At 44.0% G+C, this 26,390-nt stretch overlaps 1 long non-coding RNA gene across 3 annotated transcripts; it reads right to left on the reverse strand.

Moving 5' to 3' along the window:
• On the reverse strand, nucleotides 1-21,886 carry LOC109575052 (uncharacterized). Of its 3 annotated transcripts, none has more exons than XR_011562401.1 (2): nucleotides 21,666-21,886; nucleotides 1-3,131 (listed from the first exon to the last, which is right to left on the reverse strand). It is a non-coding gene; the product is annotated as an uncharacterized lncRNA (long non-coding RNA). The 3 variants fall into 3 exon arrangements; XR_002183177.2 differs by lacking the exon at nucleotides 21,666-21,886 and adding an exon at nucleotides 3,639-3,795; XR_011562402.1 differs by lacking the exon at nucleotides 21,666-21,886 and adding an exon at nucleotides 3,375-3,476.
• Between the last annotated feature and the right edge of the window lie 4,504 nt (nucleotides 21,887-26,390).

The following is a 26,390-nucleotide window of genomic DNA, read 5'->3' on the forward strand; positions in this document are numbered from 1 at the left end:
TCTCTTTAAGCTTTTTATTTTGTATTGGGGTATAGCCGAGTAACAATGTTATGATAGTGTCAGGTGAACAGCAAAAGGACTCAGCCAAACATACACATGCATCCATCAGAGAAAGGGTTTTTGCAAATGCTTTTCTCCCCTTCTAAATTCTAAGTTGTAAAAGACAACAAAACCCCATTTCAGGAAGAAATGCAGTCTATTGAAATCAGAATCTTCGAGAACGTGGAAAATTCTAATTCTGAATTTGAAATTAGGTCTGGAAAGATAATTTTCTAATCTTAAAGTGAGAGTGTCTCTATTTTTCAAGATAGGATGTTTCCCTTTATGTAAGATGCTACCGTTAAGGAGAATCTATCTGGTCCATTAGGTAGAATGCAATTCTATGTAATGCATCCATAGGTCCAGCGAGTCCCTGGAGCACCAGGAAAGGATGGATCTGAGGCCATGGGCCTTGCCCGGGTCTGTCTGTCCCAGAGGGAGACAGAAACAAACTACAGAGTCTCTCTTAATTGCAACTCTGATCAATAACAGACTGGCAAAGAAAGGGGGGGGGCAGATAATAATTATGGCAGGGAGCAGAAGCTTCTTTGAGCACTAGCTTAGGAATTTCCTTTAATATAACTAAAAGGCTGATATTTTCAGCAATAAAAGATGTGACGCATTTTCTGACAAGTCAATAATGAAGGATTATTATGAATGAACAATAATTTGGTTTTTTATTTCTATTTTTATTTTTTATGCAGAGTTTCATATATATGAAAATGACTGTGACAAGACTGTATTCTGTTAAATGAGGTGGGGGGGGGGATCACAAACCAAAAAAAAACACAAAACTCTCCAGAGGTTGCAACAGAAGACATAAGACTCAGTTAAAAATAAATATTAAATCAGTTTTCTTCACACTCATTTATATTTGCGGGGAGTGTGGTGATGGGTTTTGAGAATCAATATGCCAATTTATATGAAAATATTTTGGAAAACATAAAACCTACACACATGTGTAGACCGATGATTCTTTTGTGGCTTCTGTCCCACATCCATATTCTTCCAGGAAATGAAAAACCTCTAAACTTTGGAGTATACCCAAATCCTTATATTAGTTAAGAGAAACTTTTGGCTTCATGTAAAGCTCATCTTTCTTCAACATTCCCACCCTATCTATGAAATAAATCATTATTTAACCCTTTCTAGAAATAATGAGGAAAAAAGAGGGGACATTGTGTTTTCTCTTACCTCAGTCAGATGTATATTTGGACAGATAACTTTCTCCTCCCTTCTAAAATAAACAAAGCAATGGTGTTTTAAACCCCTCTTCTGGTCTCTTGTTCTATTTCTTTTCTCTAATTATTTACCTACTGATCATCTCTTTAACCTCTAAGCTTTGAAAAGTGGGATTAGTCTGCAGTATTTATTGAGCACCTGCTACACTGCAAATCCCTTTATTCCCAATTTAAATACAGGGAACAAACGCAAGAATTCCCACCACCAAGTTGCCTCTAATAACAGAAACACACTCACGCAGCAAGAGGAACGAGCCATTTCAGCAGCAAACAATGGGGTGGAGGGAAGGCTAGGAAGATCTTTTTTCACTTCTCCACTTAACAAAACCATTAAAAAAAAAAAAACAAACCCAAACTCAATTGTCTGTAAACTAAACTTAGGTTGCTTCTTGAAACTATCTTTCTGGTGTGGCAGTTCACTCACAAAGCACCTAAAAGAGATAGGTGCCTATGTGGTATGGAGGCACAAAATTCCTCCACTCAGAGAACTAGGAATTTGAGTTTCTTCTCAAGTTTTTAAGGCTTTCTACCAATCGTTTACCCATCAGTCTTACCCTAGCCACCAGTTCTAATCAGTGAAGAACTGAAAAGGAGGCGGAGGATCTTCATGATCAGGCTCAGCACAAAATGCTCACACTACGGTGAACTGAGACTGTGATCTGCAAGGAATGCGTTTATGTTCACATGCGTTTGTGGAAAGACTCAGATACGGAGGCACAGTGAAAAGCCCTGGGGCACTTTTTTCTTGTTCTTAAACATTGTATTCCAAATCAAAGAAAAACTTTAAAATAAGTTTTTTTAAATTTTAAAGAAAAAATATTTTCTTGTATTCTTTTCTCACTTTTAAATATTTTCCACTTGCAGACACTGTAGACACACTACTATGCAAACTCAGAGAAGTCAGGGTTCGGAAGAGTTTTTCAGTACTCAAGCATTAAGCTCACCTTAAAGTTCTAAACTGAGGGGGCAGGTCACCAAGTTTGGGTCTTGTTTTCCTCTTCAAAAGGAACCAGGGGTACGGAGAACAAAAATAAAATGTTGAGGCGCTGTGTTCTGTTGGTCTATTTAAGGAATTTAATATTTCTTTGCCTTCCTCCCCCTTCCCCCACTCTCCTCCTATCTGCATATTTAGCAGGACTCCAGCAACCATCCCCCACACGTCATTAGAACTGCGTGGGATGGGATCCCTTATTTTGGGGAGTTGGTGGGTGCGAGTTGTTATTGTAACTCTATTCTGTAACTAAAGCTCTGGCATGTAATAAATCTCTCCCCAAAGACTTTTGGATCTTTGATTTGAAAAATCGGATTCCTTTTGTGGAAACAGTTGACAGGAACCTAAAAGGATTAGTTGCATTCCACATAGGATAATTTTTACTGGCAACATTTTGAAACGATTTGGTCCCTTTCAGACCTTAAACAATGTCCAGAAAAATGATCTAACGAGACTTGTATTGTTTTCCTTTGTCTGTGAATCCGTTTGCCGCTTGTGCCAACGTCTCCGTAGGGTTTTGACAGGGTGCTGCTCCCGAGCAGTGCACCAAATTAATTTTTGATCGCCCTTTCTACTTGGTTTACCTCCTTCGGCCAGGGGCGCAGTAGTGTTTTCCCCTTGTCAGCCCCTGAAATGAAGCGGGAGCCGGTGGTCTCTCTCTCGGTGGCGCCGCGTCTGGGAGGAGGCGCAGGGACTCGTCGCGACTCAGCGAGGCCCGCGCGCCCCGGGCGCAACGGCCGGGCCCTCGATCGACAACAGCTCTGGTTCTCGGACTGGGCAGGGGTCGGCGAGGCTGCGCGCACTTCCTAACCCTTCGCCGTCTGACAGTCCTGGGGCTCTCTGTCCAACAGAACGCGATGCTGAAAGCGAGAGGACGAAAAGGGAGATAATTTTGCTTCTCCTTCTTCCCTAAGTACCCCCCTACCCCGAAAAAGAGCCCCAAACACAAACCCAGGAGAGGCCTGCCTCCTCCCAGCAGACGGCCGCTGTGCTGCTGCGCGCGGGCCGCGGGCGACCGCGCTCCCCGCCTCCCCCGGCCCTCTCCACTGTTTATTTTGTTGTCAGCGGACTTATCAAGATGTTAGTTTGCTGGAGGTTCTGACCTGCCCGGGCGCTTTGGCTGCTCAGCCCAGGCTTTCCCCTCTGTTTTTACACCTGCACAAACTCCACCGCACTCCCCTGTCTGATTTATGGCCCAATTAAAGGTTCAGTGTTCTTGAAGCCACCCGCGCTGCTCCGGGCCACGGCGGGCGCAGGAATGCGCGGGACCCGGCCGCTCTGCGCGCGACAACCCGGAGCGCGCGGCCGCCGGGCGGCGCGGGTGAGGGGCCTGCTCGCGGAGCAGAGCAAAGGAACCTCGCACGCACCAAGCGTACGGCCGCACGCAGTTAAGCCTCCTTCTTCAAGCCAAAGTTCTTTCCTTCTTGGGGTTTCGGCTTTATTGAGACGAAGCGCAGCTTGGACAGCCCGCAAGGCCCGGGGCGGGAGGGCGCGGGGAGTGGCCACGTGGCGCGGCGGGTCGCAGAGGCCCCGCACCGACCTTCCGGTCGTGACCCCCGAAGTCCCCGCTGCCCGGCCCGCCGGCCGCCCAGGCCGCGCCTCTGCACCGCTTTCCGGGGGAAGAAGGGGCGGCGGCGGGGCGCAGCGGGCCGGAGAGGCTCCGGGCCGGGGCGCGAGGCCGTGCAGCTCTCGGCCTCGGCCCTTCCTTCCAGCTTCTCTCCGCAAAGGCTGTTCGTCCCGAGGCCCTGAGACTCGCTCTGGGAGAAACCGGAGGTGCCCGCTGTCTGCTCCGGCAGAGCGAGGGAAGCGCGGGGTCAGCGACCGCCCAGCTCGCGGATCCCGCGGGAGCCGAGCCTCTGCAGGGCGGGCTGGCTGGCTCCAGCTCCAGCCTCCTTTTCGGCCTTTTCTTTCTGGAGAGAATAAGCGGCTACCCAGCCGAAATTGGCAGCATTGCGCATCTTCCTAACCCAACTCTTGTCTTCTTCCCATCTATCAATCCACCTTTCTAATTAGACTAATTAGGAGCGCTCCGGAGTGTCGCTAGGCCCAGGGACTGAAACGCTTAGAGGTTGTGAAAAGAGCCCTGAATGGCCACGCTGGGGGCCGGGCGGGGGTCTTCGTGACCCATTCAGCACAGAGTAACAGTGGCAACATTTATCCCTGGCCATTGAAAAGAGGCTCGATTAAAACGTTTGGGCACTAACGCCCACCCTGCATCCCTTCTCTAATTAGAGGAGCCCGGGGCGATTTCGAGAAGGTCGGGATCCCGCAGACACAAGCCCTGAGCGCCACTGCTTTCCGCCCTTTCATCTCAGTCCATTTCCTTCCCAGAGACAGAAGTCCGCCACCTCCCCACCTGCTGCTGGCCTGCCTTTCCCGCGCACCGCTCGCCCCTTACTCTGCCCAGGCTGGGGGCCCAGACAACTGCGGTAGGACGTGCAGCGGGGCAGAGAAGTTGAGGGCAGCCTAGTGGAAAAGCACCCTGTAGCATTTGGCAGGCTCCAGATCCCCCCCCCGCCCCCATCCAAGGGAGTTTTCACACGGCCTCTGTATAGGTTACTCTTTCCCTTACTTTTAAAATATGAATTTTCCAAGTCAAGATTCTGGGAATGGGAGTCTCAGGTGCCCTTTTGATCTACTATATTAGCATAGTGGCACGCTGTTACAGGAGTTCTTCACTCACATAATTATTTGTACTTTCTCTTACCCGGCTTTTAAATAAACGTGTATTATGTGCCTAGCCAGATTCTTACTGTACACGTCGGCCTTCTTCCTTCCCTATTGGCACATCCCCAGACACGCCTTGGGACTTCCCTCGTGGCTCAGACAGTAAAGAATCTGCCCGCAATGGCAATGCGGGAGACCCGGGTTCAATCCCTGGGTTGGGAAGATCCCCTGGACAAGGGAAAGGCTACCCACTCCAGTATTCTGGCCTGGAGAATTCCACGCACAGGGGCGTGTCCCCAGCTGTGGGCTCGCAAAGAGGCAGACAGGACTCAGACTAACGCTTCATATACGCCTTAGGAAGCTAAACTTGACTTCGTTCAATTCTTCAAGCAAGTTGTACATTCTAGCCACCCCGCCCCCAGGTTTATATGCAGCTTTTAGCTTTTTCATGGCTTAGTAGGAAGGTACCAAGACCCAAGGTATTCGAGGAACAAGTGATAGAAATGTGAAATAGCAGACACATTTCAACTACAGATTTTGTGTATGTGTGTAGGGTTATTCATTTTCTTGGTGAGAGGGTGATATCTGATATTTTTACAAAAATTTGAAACACATTTTGCCCTAGAATAAAGTAGATTGAGAAGAGTTGAGTTCTTTTCCTTTTCTTCCTTCCTTTTTCTCTCTTTTTCCCCCGCCCCCCACTCCTTTTTGTTACCCTAATCCTTTTTGGAAAAGTGCCAGGTATACAAAGAAATATCATCAGGTCACTGTTCTTGATCTTGTTAATTTAGAAAAGTGGAACCTCAGCAAAAGATGCTATTAACTAAATGTCAACCCACAGCATGCAAAATTCCTTGGATCCAAATTTCAAAAAAAGGAATGAAGGATGTCATGTGAGTGAAAGGAATTGTGGAATTTTTAAAGGCCTAAAGTGATCTTAATAAATTTTTATTGCTTCCACACCCTGCTTTATAATATTTTAACAGTTACAATATGCATGACATTGTAACAAAAATCTAACTTGTTAAGAAGCTGGGAGGGGCAGAGAAAACGAAAAGAGACAAGCAAAGTGGTTCACTTCCAATGGGGAAAATTATAATTTGCAAAATTTTAAATTCCTGGAAGCATAGAAGTGAGAAGCCCAAACTGATTCTGTCTGTGATTTTAAATCATCAAACCTCTTACTTTTTTCATTTCAGTTGCTAATTTAAATTTTAATTAAATAACAGCAGCTAAAGTACTCAACTCCTAAGCATACAACTTGGTAAACCACTACTTAGATCAAGTTATTGAACATTTTAAACACCCCAGAAGATTCTTCCATGTTCCTTTCCAGTCAATACCACCCCACCCTCAACCACTATTCTCATTTCTATCACCACAGATTGTTTTTAAATGTTGAACTTCAGATAAATGGAATTATACAGTTTGTATATAGTTTTTTTGTTTGGCTTCTTTTACTCATCAATATATTTTTGAGGTTCATCTGGTAAAACTCCTATTTATAAGACAATTTAAATGGTAAGTCAATTTATATAGATCAAGAAGGGCAGACAGACACTGGAAAGCTTTAACTTACTCCCAAATTGAAAACAAGCAACATTAAATGAAAAACAAACATCCCTCCCAGCTCTACCCCTCCTCCTCCAAAATACATCATTATCAACCAGCAGAGGTAATTTTATGATTACAAGTACATATGTAAACAAATAAGATGAAATGGTTTACCTGCAACAACTGTTAGTTACATCATATCAAGACGTAATTGTGGGTGAATGTAGAGGAAGCAGAAGCCACAGGCTGCTTTTGTCATCGGATTCTGTTTCCTACTCACCATCTCAACAGTAGGAAGTACTTTAGGCCTCTTCACAAAGAATGGCATGAACTTGAGGGGGGAACATAAATGCATCCAGCTTGTTTTATCCCAGACATGCAAGTACTTAGTGCAACAGGCTGTCAAGTGCACTTTGAATTTTGCTTGAAAGTGTTCATTTTGCAACTAACCTAGCCATCTATACTTGGGTCTCATCCATGGGTCATCATACAAGCCAGTTAGCTCTGCACCCTATGAATGAAAGCAGCACAGCCAATCTATAGGATTGTGACAGTCCTGCTGTCCCCTAGGATCCCCAGCAATCCAGCCACAGAGACTGCTCTCTCACGAATTCATGAGGCTGACCAACCAGAGACAACCAGTGAGCCCATCATTAGTGCTCCTTCCCTCCAAAGAAACAGAAGAATGCAGCCACTACTGATTTTTTGCCCAGGAAGGACAGCATTTTTAGGCAGGGGCATGTTTGTGCCATGGGATAAATTACGAGATGGGATAGAAGAGACTAAAGTGAGGTTTTGATTGCTTATTAGTGGATATATTGGTAAAGTTGAAGTAGAGAACATATCTCTTTATAATGTTAAATCTAAAAAGTTAACATAAATATAAAATAAGCCATGAGCTACATATTCAGGAAGGCACTGTGAAGACAAAAAGTCATTTCTACTGAATTCTCATCATACCAGTCATATAAATTGAATCAGTAATTTCCAGAAATAGGCAAAAAAGAAAAACACTACATTCCCATTATAATAGCCCAAATTGAAAAGAACAATAACATCAGTTGCTAGTGAGGATGCAGAGAAACTGGATCTCTCATACATTACGGGTGTGACTGTAAAATGGTTGTCACTCTGGAAAAGAGTTTGTCAGTTATTTACAAAACTAAATATGCACCTATCATACAGCCCAGCAACTATACTCCAGGCATTTACCCAGGAAAATAAGACTTATGTTCACAGAAAAATCTGTGCATAAATGTCCACAGCAGACTTATCTGTAATAGCGAGAGGGAAAAAGAAGACAACCCAAACGTCCTTCAGGCGGTGAAATTCTGGGATATTCATACAGTGCAGTGCTGCTCAGCAATGAAAATGAGTTAACTACTGGGCTTCCCTAGTGGCTCAGTAAAGAACCTGCCTCAATGCGGGGAACCCAGGTTCGATCCCAGGGTTGGGAAGATCCCCTGGAAAAGGGAATGGCAGCCCACTCCAGTATTCTTGCCGGGAGAATTCCATGGACAGAGGAGCCTGGCGAGCTACAGTCCACGGGGTGCGAAGAGTCAGACACAACTGAGTGACAAACACACACACATTAGTGATGCAAAAAAAAAACACACAAAAAAACACAACATCTTAAATGTGTTTGCTTAGTGAAAAAAGTAAACTTCAAAAGGTTGTATATTGGATGATTCTGTTTATATAATGTTCTTGAAATGACAAAACTATGGAAACAAATTGGTTGTCATGGGACAGGGGAAAGGGTGGAAGGGGTTCATAAATAGAAGTGTAGCAGGAGGGAACTGTAGTGATGAAAGAGTTCTGTGACCTGTCACATGAATCTCTAGATGCCCCAGTGGCTCAAGAGGTAAAGAAACCACCTGCAAGGCAGGAGGCGTAGGAGACACAGATTTGACCCCTGGGTTGGGAAGATCCCCTGGAGTAGGAAATGGCAACCCACTCTGGTGTTCCGGCCTGGGAAATCACATGGACAGAGGAGCCTGGTGGGCTACAGTCCATGGGGTCACAAAGGGTCAGACACGACTAGGCACACACGCAACACAAGCAGGAGGGAGCTCTAGTGATGGAAGAGTTCTGTGCCTTGTTTGTTGTGGCAGCTACATGATCTATAGATAGGTTCACGTAACTACAAATTAAAATTTATGTAATCTAAAATTGCATAGAACCACACACACGCATGAATGCATGTAAAACTGGTGAAGATTAAGTCCTCTTGTAACCTGTAAGCTACTTAATGGTGTTAGGCAGTGTCAGTTTCTTGGCTTTTATATTGTACTGCACTTAGTTATACGACATGTCACCACTGAGTGGTGGAAACTGAGGGGAGGAAACAGAGAAGGGTGCATGGAGCTCTAGGGACTATTTTGGCAACTTCTGAGTCTATAATTATTTCACAATAAAAAGTTTAAAAATAAGTAAGAGATGCTTTAGTCAATGTCCTATTAGTAGAAGGCCCTGTTGATGACAAGAGCTTTCATTGGTTGGTTTCTCATAATTAATAACAATGAATTTAGTCCTGTCCTTGCTACAGATATTTTATAAGCAATGCTTAAAAGACATCATTTAACACTGTATTTTCTATTGATAGGCCCAATGCTGAAAATTTCTTGGAAACTAAAACAATCTGCCCATTTGTTTAAAAAGCTTCAGTCTTTGAGGGTGGATTTGATTTTTGCAAATAGCCAAATGCCACTGAGAGTTAAATACCATGAACAAGACAGGTGACTACATGGGGTGAAACAGCTTTTTTGCAAAGCCAAAGTGTACCTGAAGAGTTATCATCTACCGTAAACTGGTCACAAAGAGTCCTCAAAATGGCCTTGGGAGCAAGAGCATCACTGGTATCACGTGACCTCCTATGGCGACTGCTTAAAAGGAAACACTCATTTTCATGCATAAGATCTGATGACGGCTTAAAAATCTGGTTTCATTTCTAGAGCATGGCTGTAAATTAAGTCCTTGGAAATGTGTGTCTTATTTTAAAAATAGTATGTTAAACAAAATATGGAGTGTTCGAAGCATAGCAGTTACCAATCCCTCTTTAAGCAAAGCGCTACTCATTACCTTATCTGTTTTGTAATTGAACTATGGCCAATGAAATGTTAACGTTTATTAACTCGAGACATGGCTGTGACTCTTACTCCCTCTACCACAGTGTTTAAAGGTGATTCAACCAGTACTACCACTAGTTACGGTGTTAAACATCTCTGTCAACACGAAGAGTGTGTTCAGTCCTCATAATCAAGAGTTGGCACGATTATGGCTCGGACTCAATGCAGAGCCCGCCCAGGAGATCTGGTCTGCCTATCGGTAAGTGGACCATGACATAGAAACAATCTTAAATTCCCACTGTAAGCAGACCAAATCATGAGTGACTGGATTTCAGACACACCAGTTTTGAGTCCTGATGCCAGTGTTTTAACTATGGTACTTGTTCTTTTCCTTGAATGTTTTATTGCTTTATTATTTTATTTCCTCTAGGAATTGTGGAGTTCTAAATATTATTAGTGGTTTACCACTTTTACACACATGTATCCTATTATTTTTGGAGATTTATATATGGAGAGAGAGCTTGGCCTCTTTATTCCATCCATTCATCTACCTGCTCACATATATGGGCTCCCATCTGTTTAAAGAAGGGAGAAGGGACCACACAGAATCTAAGACTTGAGCAGAAGAACTTGGTCGTGAGTATCTGACAAAAATTTACTTTTATTATAGAAAAATCTCTAGTACTTTATCCAAAAATTTTTCTCACTTATTGATTTACTTGAAAATAGTTTATTATTTTAAAAATAAAGCAACTTAAGAAATATTACTTGGCATCATTTCAACCAAACTTCTTGAAAAGAATGCAAACATTTTCATTTAAAACTATAATAAAATACATGAAAAAAGTAATAACAAACTAAAACCACTTCTTATGAAATGCTATAAAAGTGTCAAAACTTGGGAATTTGTTACCAGATTCTTGGGTCTATATAGTATTACAAGCATAACATATATTAAAGATTAAAGAAAGTACAAATAAAGATAATATTAAAATATGGATATTAAAACTAAAACAAATGATCAAGGCTAGCCAAAGACCTACATTTGATTTTTCATTCATTTACCCATCTTGCATTGAGTGGACACCTCAGTATGTTTCAGCCATGGTGTGATGTGCTGTGGATACAAAGAAAAAATAACACATCTGGTTGGAGAAGTTGGGGGAGAAGACATGTATACTAATTCAAATATAAGCTTCAATAGAAGTATGAATTGATTCGTGTAAGATCACAGTGAAAGAAGGATCAAGAAAGGCTTTGTAGGGGAAGTAATGTTTGAGATTACATTCAGAAAACTAAGGTCATGGCATCTGGGCCATCACTTCATGGCATATAGATGGGGAAACAGTGGAAACAATGTCAGACTTTATTTTTCTGGGCTCCAAAATCACTGCAGATGGTGATTGCAGCCATGAAATTAAAAGACGCTTATTCCTTGGAAGGAAAGTTATGACCAATCTAGACAGCATGTTAAAAAACAGAGACATTACTTTGCCAACAAAGGTCCATCTACTCAAAGCTTTCATTTTTCTAGTAGTCATGTATGGATGTGAGAGTTGGACTATAAAGAAAGCTGAGGGCTGAAGAATTGATGCTTTTGAACTGTGGTGTTGGAGAAGACTCTTGAGAGTTCCTTGAACTGCAAGGAGATCCAACCAGTCCATCCCAAAGGAAATCAATCCAGAATATTCATTGGAAGGACTGATGCTGAAGCTGAAACTCCAATCCTTTGGCCACCTGATTCGAAGACCTGACTCATTTGAAAAGACCCTGATACTGGGAATGATTGAAGGTGGGAGGAGAAGGGGACGACAGAGGATGAGATGGTTGGATGGCATCACCAACTCAATGGACATGAGTTTGAGTAAGCTCCGGGAGTTTGTGATAGACAGGGAGGCCTGGCGTAGTGCAGTCCATGGGCTCGCAAAGAGTCAGACACGACTGAGCGACTGAATTGAACTGAATGTTTGAGATGAGACTTAAAGAAGAAAGAATATTACACAGGGGAAGAGAATTATAAAAAATAGCAGCATGAGAGAGCAGGATAAAGAGCAGGATGTTTTCAGTGAGCAGATAATTGAACACTAAAACCTCATCACATGGAGTCAACCAAATGCCTATAATCAATGGATACTCCTAGTCTGGTCAACAAAATCTGAGGTTTCTTTGACAGGGACTAGAATCACTTCAGAGGTGAAGAGCAAGGAAAGGGTGGACTAGGGATCCCTTAACTTGAGGGTGTGGTTAATTCTTATACACTTAACACTTCCAGCATATTTCTATTACCCTGACTCCAAAATGGAAAAGTTCTATGGGGCGTATGGTTTTCTGAATCAGGAAAGGAGAAGGGTGTTTCCAGAGATGAGTCTCAGCCTGTTCTAGAGCCTGTTCTTAATGTCCACCTTGATAAAAGCTGGACAGGGATACAAGGGTAAGGGGCGAGACTACTACCTGGGGCCTGCTGGAAAGAGTGAAGAGTCGGCCAGCCCCCGGGGGATCCTTTTGATGGGTCAGTGTGGTACCGCCCACAGCCATTGCATCAGGCCTTCTCTTACTCGAGGGATAACCAGATGTCATCCCCAACTTCTCCAAGCTCTAGTCCTGGTTTTCTAATGACTGTTGACATCGCCAGGATTTAGTAAGGCTCAACTTTAACATTTCTAAAATAAGCCTCTTTCCATAACTGGCTTCCTTTTCTAACTGCTTGACTTCCAACAATAGTACTCCATTTTCACATTAACCCAGGCTTTTCACAGTCTTCCTTTATTTCACATTAATTCTCACAGCCACTCATCTACCAAGTTTGGTCAATTCTTCCTCTGCAAAGACTCATTTCTCCTGTTTACACTCTCACAGTCAGATATCAAGCTCCTATCACCCTGTGCCTGTACCCCTAAAATAATTTTTTTCCTCTGGGCTTATCTCCAGTCTCCCCACTGTCTAGTATATGCTGCAGATTACCTTTCCCAAAGCCTCTTTATCATGTCACACTTTGCTCAAGAATCAAAAGTCATTCTTTATAGGTTGCATGATGGAGTAGTAAGTTTACCTTATAAACAAGATCTTTCACAACTGGGCCAAACTTACTATCTCAGCAGACACTACAATCTTCCTGCTTTTCACACTATTATTCTCCATACCTGTACTATCTTTTCTTCTTCTGTGGTCTCCACACCTAGCTGAGATACTTCTCCTCTCCAAGAATACCACTACTATATGAGAAGTAATGCTACACAAATACTGTTATTACATGAATGCTGTTACTACATAGCTAACATGTATGGAGCACTTTCTGCTGAGTGCTTTGCTAATTATGTTATGCAAATAATCTCATTTTAATTCTCACAACCATCCTATAAAGTACATCCCTGGCTTTCACAGGGGAGACGTAAAGCATGATAACATTGAGCAGTCTGTAGGTGAGCTAGGGTGAGGTTGTGATTTCAGAACCTGGGCTCCATTAGTCTTCATTGCTCCCAGAGAAGGACTTGTCTCTCCAACCCTGAAGAATTTATTAAATGTACTACTTAATTGGCATTAATTCTATAAGACACCATCACCAATAAATCACATAGGGCTGTTGAATTAACTATTTAGATTAACAAATTTAATACATTATATAATCAGGGAGGGAGAATCACCCTGGTGAGATATCTATTAAGAGCTATTATGATGTGTTCATATGCACTGTCCTCTATTAAGTATCCACTGTGTTTTAAGCTGCTTAAAAGAAAGCATATACCTTGTAATTCTCTGTATTCCTATAATGTCTTGTACATGATTAGCATTTGATAAATATTTTCCAACTGATGAATAAACTGACTAATCTATCGTTCAATCGAAAAATCTGGGTAGAATCATTTGGAATTGATTGGCTTTGTCTCTGATTCAAAGGGCTTCCCAGGTGGTAGCGCCTGCCTGCCAATGCAGGAGATGTAAGAGAGGTACATTCAATCCCTGGGTCGGGAAGATTCCCTGGAAAAGGGCATGGCAACCCACTCCAGTATTCTTGCCTGGAGAATCCCACGGACAGAGGAGTTTAGTGGGCTACAGTCCATATGGTGCAAAGAGTCAGACACAACTGAACCAACTTGGTACGCACGCATGCACTGAGGCGAAACAGTGAAAAAGCTGATGTAACCGTAACATTTAGACTAAAGGATCCATACTATCCAACTAGAGCACAGGGTTATGATGATTCTTATCCCTGGGTATCTGACATTTTTACTACTACTGAGTGGTTTGACCAAAAGTCATATGAATGTTTCCACTTCTCCATTTACCTGACAGGAAAGAAGACCTCTTATCATTTTTGGGTACAAGAATTTTTAAAGCTCTTCCCATTCAAAATGAGCAGATTCTTTTTCTTCCTACTTTCATTTATTTGCTTGCTAAAAGTTGATTTGTATTAAGTGAACAAAAGTTATACTTTCACATCTACAAATCAATAACTGAAAAACAAACATTCAATATATGTCTTTGCGCCATTATAGTATTTTAAAGTTCTTTTAATTATAAGGCAAGGAGTTGATCCAACAAGATATTTTTTAAATGAAAGAATATTATAAAATTGCACTAGAATATTTGCTACATTTCCTTCTGAATTGTTCATTTTAACATGCACCTTTTAGTGAAGTCATTGAAGTCAGTTAATAGGATGACTGGAATAGCTGTCATTTAGAATCCACCTGCCGATGCAGGAGACCTGGGTCTGGAAGATCCCCTGGAGAAGGAAATGGCAACCCACTCCAATATTCTTGCCTGGAGAATCCCATGGACAAGAAGAGCCTGGCAGGCTACAATCCATGAGATTGCAGAGAGTTGAACATGACTGAGCGACTAACACACGGGCCTTTGCTTTAGCATTTGGCCACAGAATTGCCAAAGTAGGGCCACATTCTTCAAGGCTTGGAGAGGTTAAAACTTGTTTAAGGCCAGAAATACTAAGTGGCAGTGTTTAGATTTGAACCCAGATCTTTCAACCCCAGAATCTGTATTTGCATCATGGAGGTCTCCCGAGATGAGTTTGAGAGGATAGTATAGAGACCAAAGGGACATAACTGGAAAGGAGTAGAGAATTTTCTACAGCATTCTGTGGCTATGATGCAACTCCAGTTTGCATTCCTAATGGAAGGACCTAATACATAGAATTAGCTTTCTTAGCCACTTCACACTTTAGAAGCACACTTGTGGCCATAAAAAAATTTTTTAAGATCAGTTACAGAATCTAAAAAGAAACCTCTTAGAGACTCAAGGTACGCAAACAATCGGGCATGGAGATGACTGGATGAGTTTTTTCCTATTGAAAAAATAGCTCTTTTGAAGTTTTGTTCAAGTGATAAAGTTCCCTTTGGCCCCCAAACCTACAAAGCACCAGCTTGTGGGGTTAGGTCCATGAGCTCCATTATGTTGAAAACCTTAAATCTGAGGTAAATAAAAAATCAAAACTCTCTTCCAGACATGCCACATGAGGTACTGCTGAGAGATGGCTCTTGATTTGTGTTGCAAGTCATGACCATCATTACAAACCATCAGAAACCATGAGTACACTGATGATGTGGGTAGAGCTTCCCATGACTGAGGTCTTGGTCTTGTAAGAGAGAAACTGGGAAGGTCCAATCAGCTCTGAAGGCAATGCTTCTCAAACCTCATAATGCTCAGAATCACTTGGAGAGCTTGCTGGCATGCTGGGCCCCATTTCCCAGAGTTTCTGATTCAGTAAATCTGATTTGGGCCTGAGAATGAGCAATTGTAACAACTTTCCAAGTGATGCTGCTGGTGTAGGAATCACACTGTGAATATTACTGTCAGCACATGAAATGGGACCTAGGATGCCAGGGAAACATACTCCTAATTGTCGGCAGCTTCTGACATGGTTCCCAAGGAAGTAACTCCCTCCCCTTGAGTGTGACCGGTCATAGTGATTCGCTTCCATCAAAGAGAATGCAGCAAAGTGATCAGAGGTCCCTTCCATGCTCAAGGTATGAGACCTTGTCTTCCATCTTGCTGGTCTCTCTTTCTGACTTACTTGCTCACTCTGATGCAGCCAGCTGACATGGGAGCCACTCGACACAGAGGTCCATGTGGGAAGGAACCTAGGGAGGCCACCAGCTAATAGCTCTGGAGGAACTGAGGTGTCAGTTCACCAATTAGCAAGGAACTGAATCCTGCCAAGAATTACATCAGTGAGCTAGTGAGCAGATCCTTCCCAGTCATGTCATGAGATCTGCCTGCAGCCACGTGATTGACCCATAGCCAGAAGATCCAGTTAAGTTGTGTGCTCAGAGTTCCTGACCCACAGAAACCCTGAGATAATAAATGTTGTTGTCTTAAACTTCTAAGTTTGGGGGGTAATCTGTTACACAGCAATAGATAACTAATAAAGTGACCTCCTGCCCTTCGATGAAGTACTAGATGGGCGGCAGGACATGAGTGGGAGGTAGAGACTGTGTCTGAGCATGACTGATGAAACCCTTCCTGTACACCGAGCTACGCTGGTACTGTATAACCAGTTTAAAAGTCCCTATTCTCTCCGTTTTAACTTATTTTGTTCTTAGAGTATCATCTTTAAATGAGACTATTATTCAGATAGTCTATTGCTAATTTTTAGAAGCTTTTTCTTTGCACTCTAAGGACTGCTATATGAAAAAAATGCTAACGGAGTATACAAAACTCCGTTAGTTTGTGGTGTTACTGCACACTTAAGCATCTAAGAATCATGAGTAGTTTATAACAAATTTATATCTTTTAGAAGCTAATACCCATAGACAGGTAAAAGCTAAGAAATTTCTCATTTCTAACAAAAAATTTACATGTAAAGCAAATGACCAAAAGGAACATTTCAACTCACATGATTATAAATGTTGCTGTGTATTATTTAGGTAGAGTCTTAGATTTTTCTTTTCTTTTCCCCATGGTGAGAAACAGATCAAAGAAAACATTCTTAAATGTTTTTCATTCATTTTGTCAACGTATCTTTAGACCATTTATTAATGCAAGTTGTAATAGAATTTTATCGTGAAAGACAAATAGATTATAGGGCTTTTTTTTTTATAGTGACTACATGACTTCTGTAGATTAAAATCAGGATGATCTAAATTAATAGATTAATTTATGTGAAGGAAAAGTTACAAATCATTCACTTAAAAACTGGCTTTGTGCCCACATTCTAGAGGCACACTAGGGAGACTTGTAGCTGCACAGCTAATGTCTACGCAGAGTGAATTTCTGAACATAATTTATGTAGATGAAGTGTGCAGAATGTTTTTATTTGTTCTACATCGCACTGTCTCACCTCTGCATGAACTTCCCAAACCCCAATCTACTCCAAATACTCTCACTCCCCTTCTCCACACTTCCCTCCAACGTGTTTGCTTTGGCAACTTTCATGTTCTTACAAACAATTCTTCCAGCGAAATCAATCACTCTTGCACCCAAAGAGAAATACTGTGGACTCAGTGCGATGACAAAATGAAACATGTTTGAAGCAAACCATGTGTTCCCGCGTGTCCGGAATTATGCTATTTGCTCAAAGAACATGTTCCTAATGTGTTTGGCTTCTGTTACCCCTTGTGATTGCAATGCTCATTGTCTTTGGAATTTATGATTTCAGAAGCAACTGCTCAGACTCACTTAACTGGACACTTTTGGAATGTGAAGCCTGGGGGATTCACCAGCAGCATCACTTTGTTCTCCTTTTCAGGCAAGTCTGGCCCATATATGGGCACCTGGTGTTTGAGGGATTCTGGGGGGACTGGTCCCCTTTTCCCTTTGGAGCCCCAGAGCCTTATCTAAATGACACGGATCCATCATGATTTGAAAGCAATTCTGTTCATCAAAACAGAGGATGAGATGGTTGGATGGCACCACCGACTAAATGGACAAGAGTCTGAGTAAACTCCAGGAGTTGGTGATGGACAGGGAGGCCTGGAGAGCTGCAGTCCATGGGGTCGCAAAGAGTCGGACACGACTGAGCGACTGAATTGAACTGAACTATTCATCAATCACATTATCAGAGAAAAAATACTTTCTGGTGATGGAGTAACGCAGTGTCATTTTCAAAAAGAACTTTCCTGCAGTGCTTTCCTCAGAGGCACCGGAGGTACTTGACCAGATTTGCGTCTCAACTTGACAGCATATTTACTTAGAAGAGAAGCACCACTATTACCAATTCCACTTGTGCAGGCAGGAGACCCACGAGCTATTCAAGATCCCAGGCCCTGTTCTCTTTCTCCACTTGATGAATGTCCAACCCTAACCCCAGGGACTGTTACAGCAGGAGCCATTCCCAGACCCCTTGAGCATTTTAACTGGGATTCTGCACTCTTTTCCCTTGGAGCTCTTCATACGCTCTGGGTTCACTTCCTGCCCCGAGTCCAGCTACCTCCTGGGGCCCTGGGAAACTCAGTTTCATGGAAGCCTGATTTTTCCCATATATCTCATCAGTCTTAGATTTTCTTTTAAGAACAACAAATGGGATAAGTAAAATTTCCCACTAGTCTGGTGTTTAATACATTAAAAATTAAAGCTATCAATCACTCGTTGCAGCAAACAATGACACAGGCTCAGAAGGTACACAACTGAATCTGGTTATAAGTGACAGAGAAAGACCTTAGTTTTAAAAATGGAAGGGGCCAAGAATGAATACATTCTGCTGCTGCTAAGTCGCTTCAGTTGTGTCCGACTCTGTGCGACCCCATAGACAGCAGCCCACCAGGCTCCCCCGTCCCTGGGATTCTCCAGGCAAGAACACTGGAGTGGGTTGCCACTTCCTTCTCCAATGCATGAAAGTGAAAAGTGAAAGGGAAGTCGCTCAGTCGTGTCCGACTCAGCGACGCCATGGACTGCAGCCTACCAGGCTCCTCCATCCATGGGATTTTCCAGGCAAGAGTACTGGAGTGGGGTGCCATTGCCTTCTCCGGAATACATTCTAGAGGCTGGAAATATAATTTTTCCACTCAGTAAAAAAAAAAAATGTTGATATGCAAAATTCTAGCCTTTCTTTGAATCCCAGGGGCACTGAAATGAAATTTTATATTACCATCCTCCACAGGCATTTGTTGGGGTCGGGGTGGGGCGGGCACTGTGTGCCTAAGGATGGGCTCCTATGACAATGCACAGATTAAGAGCTAAGTCTTGGAAGGCCAGTGGATTGAGACCCAGCTCTAGCATTTATTAACCTGGTGAATATGCTACTTGATCTCTCTAAGCCTCGACTTTGTCATTTGTAAAAGAGCACTAGTAATACCTACCTCACAGGTGTGTCGTGAACCCATTATATATGATGCATGCAAAGCGCTCGCACAGGAGACAGACTGAATCAACGTCAGCTGCTGGCCTCATCATATCACCAGTTATCGACATAACGTTCCAGCTGGGGGCATGGGCTTTAACTAATCCAAAGCAGCTTATGCTAGGAACTAAACAAGGACGGCAAAAGTAAATGCTTTTTAACAGAGGAATAAGGGGTTTTGAAAAAGGAAGATGGACAAAGCTTCAAAGTGGGAAGTAGGCCCCGTGTGGGGGCTTGGTCTCCACCCTGAAGTGGGGTCTGCCACCCAGTCCTGTCCTGCCAGTTCTATAGCTGCCTTGAACCAACAAGGTAGTGCCTCCCTGTTGGAGACTGAAAGTTTGTGTCCTTAACTGTCTGCCCCCAATTCATATGTTCAAACCCTCATTCCTGATGGTATTGGGAGGTGGAGCCTTTGGGAGATAATTAGATTTGGATGAGATCACGAGGATGGGACCCCCATGATGGGTTGGTGTCCTTTATAAGAACAGGAAGAGACTGGAGCTTCCTCCCTATGTCCGTGTGAAGACAGGGACAAGTCTACAAGCCAGAAAAGGGCCCTCACAAGAAATGAACCTGTCAGCATTTTTGACCTTGGACTTCTCGGCCTCCAGAACTCTGAGATACAAATGTCTGTGTGTAAGTCATCCAGTCTGTGGTATTTTGTTATTTACAGAGGCCTGAGTGAAGACACTCTCATATGGAGGTGAAGGAGTATCAAAAAACACCTTGGGCATGGGAATGTGTCGCCTTCCAGACAGGCAGTCTCCTTGGTTTATTGGACATCCAGGCATTTTATTGATGTCTTTCTTTTGACTGGCAGGAGCAAAGTGTCCTCTCTTGGCTGGGGTCACTGAGTAAAGGAAATTTGAGTTTGAAATATTGAAATCTGTTCTCTTCTTTGATGCCAAAGAATTTAAGTTTCTCAGCTATGATTTTTTTTGGCTCTCTCAAACTTTTGCTTTCCTTAGTCCCTTCATCTCTGCCAACTGGTTTCAAAATAATATGAAATGTGGGCGATTTTTATTAATGCTGTCTTTCCTCTCTTTTAAAATTCAGGGCCATCGATCTCTTTGATCAAAAGAAGTCACAAGGTCTTTTCACACTTGATGGAGGCACAGATAATTTAGTGTTTATCTAGGGGAGTGTTTGGGCCAAAATTAGACAAGTAGCAAATGTCACTAAATCATTAAGATCTGGACACTCAATGACCAACGTATACCAAGAAAGTGAAGGAGGTACAGGACAGAAGGGAAGCTGTTTTAATTCTCTAGATCTCTTCAGTTGTGGCTCCCCAAATTGAGTGAAAAGCTTGAAAAAAGGGAGAAGTGGGTTCGTGGTTCCCAATGGTTCATTTGATTTTCCTTACCCTAGTATTATGTTTGCTTTTGAAAGTGACCAGATCGAATTGCCGAGTGATATTTGGCTTAGGATCTCTAGAGCTTTTTAGGTATTTTATTTCTGTATGTATTTGAACTTGTCCTGTCTCATCTTGCACTTGATACATTTTCTTTTTTTGTGATAGGTAAATTTAGTTTCTGCTCCTCTGATCCAATTTCATATTTTACACATCTGCTCATTTACACGTTCTGCAGGTACTCCTTGACTGTGATGCTCTGCAGGCCTCCTTTCAGAAGAACCCCTGCCCAAATTCCTGCTTTCTCAAGGCAGAGCCAAGGAGAAGTCCTTCTTTAGGAAACATTCTTTAACCCCTTGTTAAATTGTTCAAGATTAATTCATGCTACAGCAGTCTTTCTCTTAATGACCATTACTGGTATGAATTAGGAGATTTAAATCTCTTTTTCAGTAAACATCATTTAAAAATTATTAATATCATCCAGTAATCCTAGGTTGCTTACTATGCACCATCATTTGTCCGTTTTCAAACTTGATTCAACTTCATCTTTCATAGGGTTTCCTCGATAGTCATCAGTGGTTTTGCAATGACTCGAATTCAAGTATGTCGTTGCTTCAGTAAATGCTTTCGACTAGACTCAATAACTGTACTTCATCGAAGTTAAAAACGAGTCTTGAGTATTGGGGAGGAAGAACGACAGGGAGGAAGGAAAACTTGGCACGTTGGAAGGATGTAGTGAGGTAGACGTGTTGCATGAATCCAATTGTGTTGTTAGTGTTTACGACAGAACCTCTGAGCTTGGCTTTCCTGTCTCAAGACTGGGATATTTCCCGCTATTTTCCCTTTTGTTGCTCGGATAGGAAAGGGGGTGCGTTCCTCTTTTCACTCAGCCCAAACATAATACACGAAAAAAACCAAAACAAAACATAATACACGAAGCCTCCCGTGCTTTGGGGGAACATGTGGTTGTGTTCTAAACGCCATCTGCAGAAAGATGTCCTGGGAAAGCTTCCTCCCCAGAAAAGAGAAACGTCTCCGGAGCGAGTGATCTCCGGCGCGCAGATTCAATAAGCCCAACCGCACTTGGCTGCGTCACAAACCTAATACGGCAGCCCGTATTGTTGCTCGGGAAGTTTCCAGCCAAACCGAGTTCTTGTAAAAATAAATACTCATCAGCAAATATTTTGATTAGTTAAAAATGTTCGAAATGGCGACCCCCCCCCACCCCCACCCCCGCGCCCCTGCTCTCCCCTACGGCGCGAGCGCGGAGAAGAGGCTCCCTTGCCCCCCGCCCGTCCCGCCCCGAGCCCATCCTCGCCCGCCCGGCGCTCGCCCGGCCTCCGGGGCTCACGGAGCCTAGGGCCCGCGGGGCCCGGGCGGCGGGCAGCAGGCGACCTCGGCCTCCCCGGGGCCCTCGGGCGCGACCGGCTCCGGGCTGCCGCCACCTCGCTACACTTACTTGCCTTAAGCTCTTTATTAACTCCCCCGGAGCAGCGCGGCTGCGGCCGCGCCTCCTGCGCCCCGGTGGTCTGGCTCCTCCGCGCGGCGCACATGCTAAACAGATTAACGTGCCTTGGCTGACCCACGCTTCGCAACCCGCGGATTGGGTTTCTGCCGCTCCATGTGGAAATTAACCTATCTGTACCCGTGGTCAGCTGCGCCCGGCCGCTCCCGCGCCGCCCGGGCAATCCAAACAAACCCGGCCGCGGGCTCCCTTTGTTACTCTTGGCTCCCCTCCCCCCGCTCCCGGCCAAATATTTATTGGAAAAGAGGTTCTTCTCTTTGGCCGAAGGTCGGGCACATTTCTGAGAGCTCTTTATTTGTAAATGATTTTTGGCAGGGCCAGGCACCCTTAGGAGGGGGTGGCAGGGAACCCAAACTCCATGCCTGGAGGGTTTCTGGCCCTCCGCAGGCAGGGAGGTGTTTATGTTTGCACAGGGCACCCTAGTCCTGGTCATTAAAAATACATGCACTGTCTATATTTTGCTTTTATAACAGCCCCTCTGTTTAATATGGCTGTTTGCTTTGTTCTAGGGCAAGTTTATGCCCTCATCTCCCATCCCCGCCTCCCATTCACACCCAATAAGCAAAGTGAGGCGATTCTTCTAGGCTTTTTTTCCTACTTAGAAGAACTGAGAAGTCAAACTGGAGGCTAATGGGTACCAACCCGCCTGAAGTTAAATCCAAAGCATGCGTTCATGCTAAGTCGCTCAGACTCTTTGCAACCCTATGGACAATAGCCCGCCAGGCTCCTCTGTTCACGGGATTCTCCAGGCAAGAATACTGGAGTGGGTTGCCATGCCCTCCCTCCAGGGGATCTTTCCTATCCAGGGATCGAACCCGCGTTCTTATGTCTCCTGCATTGGCCGGGGGGTTCTTTACCGCTGGCACCACGTGGGAAGCCCAAATACAAAGCGTAGCAGCATCTATCTTGAAACTGCTGCCTCTTCCACCAGTTTGCCCTCACTGAGGACTACTAATGGACCTCTGGTCTACTTGGTAAGCATCACCCTTCTTAATCCTACTATTTTATAATTACATAGGCACAGTTTGCTGCTGCTGCTAAGTCGCTTCAATGTGTCCGACTCTGTGCGACCCCATAGACGGCAGCCCACCAGGCTCCCCCTTCCCTGGGATTCTCCAGGCAAGAACACTGGAGTGGGTTGCCATTTCCTTCTCCAGTGCATGAAAGTGAAAAGTGAAAGTGAAGTTGCTCAGTCGTGTCCGACTCTTAGCGACCCCATGGACTGCAGCCTACCAGGCTCCTCTGTCCATGGGATTTTCCAGGCAAGAGTACTGGAGTGGGGTGCCATTGCCTTCTCCAGGCACAGTTTAGCTTTCATTAAATATACGTTGGAAGTATCTGTGTCAGTTGGCAGGGACTCTATAGTGAATACTGCTGCCAGGATAGTGGAGATGGATCTTCATATTCCTTTCCATCTTGTTGGTCGTGAAATGTCTCCACTGTTTGGGAACCACAAGTGGCTATTTTCTGGGACCATTGCCACTGGAGGTTCAAACATGTTGCCTTGTCCTGTCAGTCAGCCCTGGCAGTCTGATTTGACCCGCTGTGCCATCATTCCTCACTAACATCTAGCTGAAGATCAGATTGTTGCATCAGATTGCTGGGGTGGTTTGGGCGGGTCCTTGAGTGTTGTTTCTCAAGGCCTGTGGCAGCTATCCATCCTACTTGCATTTATTTTCCAGTCAGCCCTTACTGCAGCACCCTTTGCCATCTTGGCATCAGTAAACCATGCGAAACCCTTAGGTGGCAGGGATCGAACTGTGCAATGGTTCCATCCACGTGGCAGGGCCATAATGGTCCCATAGTCAGTGAGAAGTTGGGCACTGCTGCCCCTCAGCAGATCAGGGTTTGCCAGCCCACTGAGTGACATGCGGACTCTGCTGATTCATTCTGTCCTTTCAAGTCATGTATTTCTTGGATAGAGGGCACGTTCCTGAGGTTAAAAACTTTCAGAGCTGCAAGCTTCCAGAAAAACAATCAGGAACCTACTGGCCACACATTTCAGGGGTTTCAGTCTGATGCTGAGAAGATGAACTAGAATTGGCGCCGATAATATGCCCACAGCAAGGAACTCCATTGAAACTGAGCTAAAAATAAATGTGCTGAGGATGAGGGAAATGATGGTCCCTCCTCCCCCCAATAGGCATGGCCATGAGAAACCTGCTAACCACTGAGCTTGAAAAGAAATTAGGCTTAAGGTTCAAGACAACACAGGGCATAAGTCAGTCAAGAGCTGGAGGTTCTTTTTTCTTCTGATTATGGATAACATCTCAGAATTCCTTCCAGCTTTGGAACTGTGGGGTTTAATCAGAGAGCATTTCTCTGCATTCCTCACAGGGCATCTGGCATCTTGATTCCTGGTAATCCCTTTTTTTTTTTTTTCTTTGTCTTCATCAGCACCTATACTCGATATTGTCCATATGGATCACGTGTGTGGGAACACACAAATTAGAGCAACTTTTGTCTTTTGTCGTGAAGGGCTGACAGGGCAATAAACACATGCAGCCTCCCTCCTCCAGGAATTCCTCATCCTCCCTGTGTGGCTCTAGCCCTGTGGATAATATCATTACAGGACTAAACAAATAAACAGTCGATCCGAATCAACCGGGAGGCACTGGGGACTACACAGTTCCTCTCTGCAGAGATGATACAAGTAAATTTACACTCACAGCTTGGAAGTGCTCCAGCGGCTATGAATAGCCGTTCAGTTCTGTCAGGCTAGGGAGGCGCTGGGGCACTGGGCTGACCCCCTAGCTCTGTCTTTGCTTCAATCAATGTGAGCTTTCAGGGTTCTGTTTTCCTTACTATCCTCAACTGGGAACATCAAGGACCAGTAACACTTTTTATGAACCCTGAACTCAAAGAAGAAGCTTTTACTACGAAGTTAACATATTAAACCCAATGACATGGATGAAAGGTTAATACACTTCTGCCAGCCCAGAGCTTCCCCTTAGAAGGTGATTTCCTGTGTTCAGGCTGTTGCTGCCATCGCCTCTGCCACAGCCCCAGCCAACAAGCACGTGGATCCAGAAGATGGATACCTCATGCAGCATCAGCAGCAGAACAGAAACTGACTGTTCTCGGGAAAACGGTGAAAGCTTATTCTCATCCTCACCCACAAATTCATTAATATCATTTTTTTAATAGAAAAGGATCAGTTACGATGATACTGTGAATACCACATGACCTTTTATTTTCCCAAGTTGAAAAATGTAGCTTTCTCGTTTCCTATCTTTAGACATGTGTCAGCAGTTCCTGGGGTGTGCAGGCAGGCCTCTTCTTATGCCTCTTCTGGTGAGTGGAGACTTTCTTTTTTAACCATTACTTTTCCTGAAATGATATAATAGTTTTATGTGGTTTTTTTTTTTAAGATAGAAAAGATATATCCTAAAAGAGTGGTCCCCAACCTCTGAGAAAGAACCTGCCTGTCAATGCAGGAGGCTGAGACGTGGGGTTTGATCCCTAGATCAGGAAGATCTCTTGGAGGAGGGCATGGCAACCCACTCTAGTATTCATGTGTGGAGAATCCCATGGACAGAGGAGCCTGGCCGGCTACAGTCCATAGGACTGCAAGAGTTGGATATGACTGAAGTATCTTAGCACACAACCTCCAAGATGTAATGCCTGATGATCTGAGGTGGAGCTGATGTAATAATAATAGAAATAAAATGCAGAGTAAACGCAATGTGCTTAAATCATCCCCAAACCACTCCCACCCCAATCGATGGAGAAATCACCTGCCACGAAACTGGTCCCTGGTGCCAAAAAGATTGAAGACTACTGCCCTAAAACATTAGCAGTGGTGGCGAGATTTTGTGTGTGTGTGTGGCAAGATTACATTTGAAAAAATATATTTCTATTTCTCTGCTTTTCCTCCTGTCACATTCCCCCAAGTTTGGTTCAAGAAGTGTAGCTATTTTTAGAGAGAGATAAAATTAGTTTTTAACAAGGTTATTCTTAAGCAATGTTGGTCCTCTTGAGATACGCACTAATTTCAGTTCAGCATACTCAGCAAAGGTACCAAATTACTGTCTGGTTTATCTGTTCAAAATCTTCAGCTATTCAGAGGGTCTGCCTGCATTTATTCAGGGAGCTGAAGGTGGGTCGATGGAGGATAAAAGCAAATAAAACAGAAAAAAAGAGTCACACACACACACGTATGAATTAGATAGCGTTCCTTTCAACAGGTGCTTTCTGGTATTTATGACACATGCTGGAAAACAACTCCGTCTTCTTCCAGCGCCAAGGGACTTGTGCAGGGGAGCCCGGGCTAGGTCAGCATCTGCTTTTTCATCTTAAACTGTGAAGGTTCGGGGTGAACACAGAGGTGTGGTACAGCATCTGGGAACCAAAAAGAGGCCGGCCAGACTCCGAGGGCAGGGGAGGGACAGAGGGCCCCTGGTGAGAGCAGCCTCGCACGGCTTCTCGGAGGTCACCATTCTAGAGAAAACGGGTGGAGGGGCAGAGGAATGCTGAGCGATGAGGGAAACAAGTCCAGATCTGGGCATTCAGTAATTTGAGTTCCGAGGACATCTCTGCCATGGAATGGCTGTGAGAGCCTGCAAAAGTGCCTGAACATTCTCTGGGCCTTAGCTCCCTTCTTTCAAAATGAAGAGGTTAGTCTGCTGATCCCAGGTCAGGGTGGGTCAGCTCCCATCT

This window comes from Bos indicus, chromosome 20 (assembly GCF_029378745.1).
Source record: "Bos indicus isolate NIAB-ARS_2022 breed Sahiwal x Tharparkar chromosome 20, NIAB-ARS_B.indTharparkar_mat_pri_1.0, whole genome shotgun sequence".
Lineage (NCBI taxonomy): Eukaryota > Metazoa > Chordata > Mammalia > Artiodactyla > Bovidae > Bos > Bos indicus.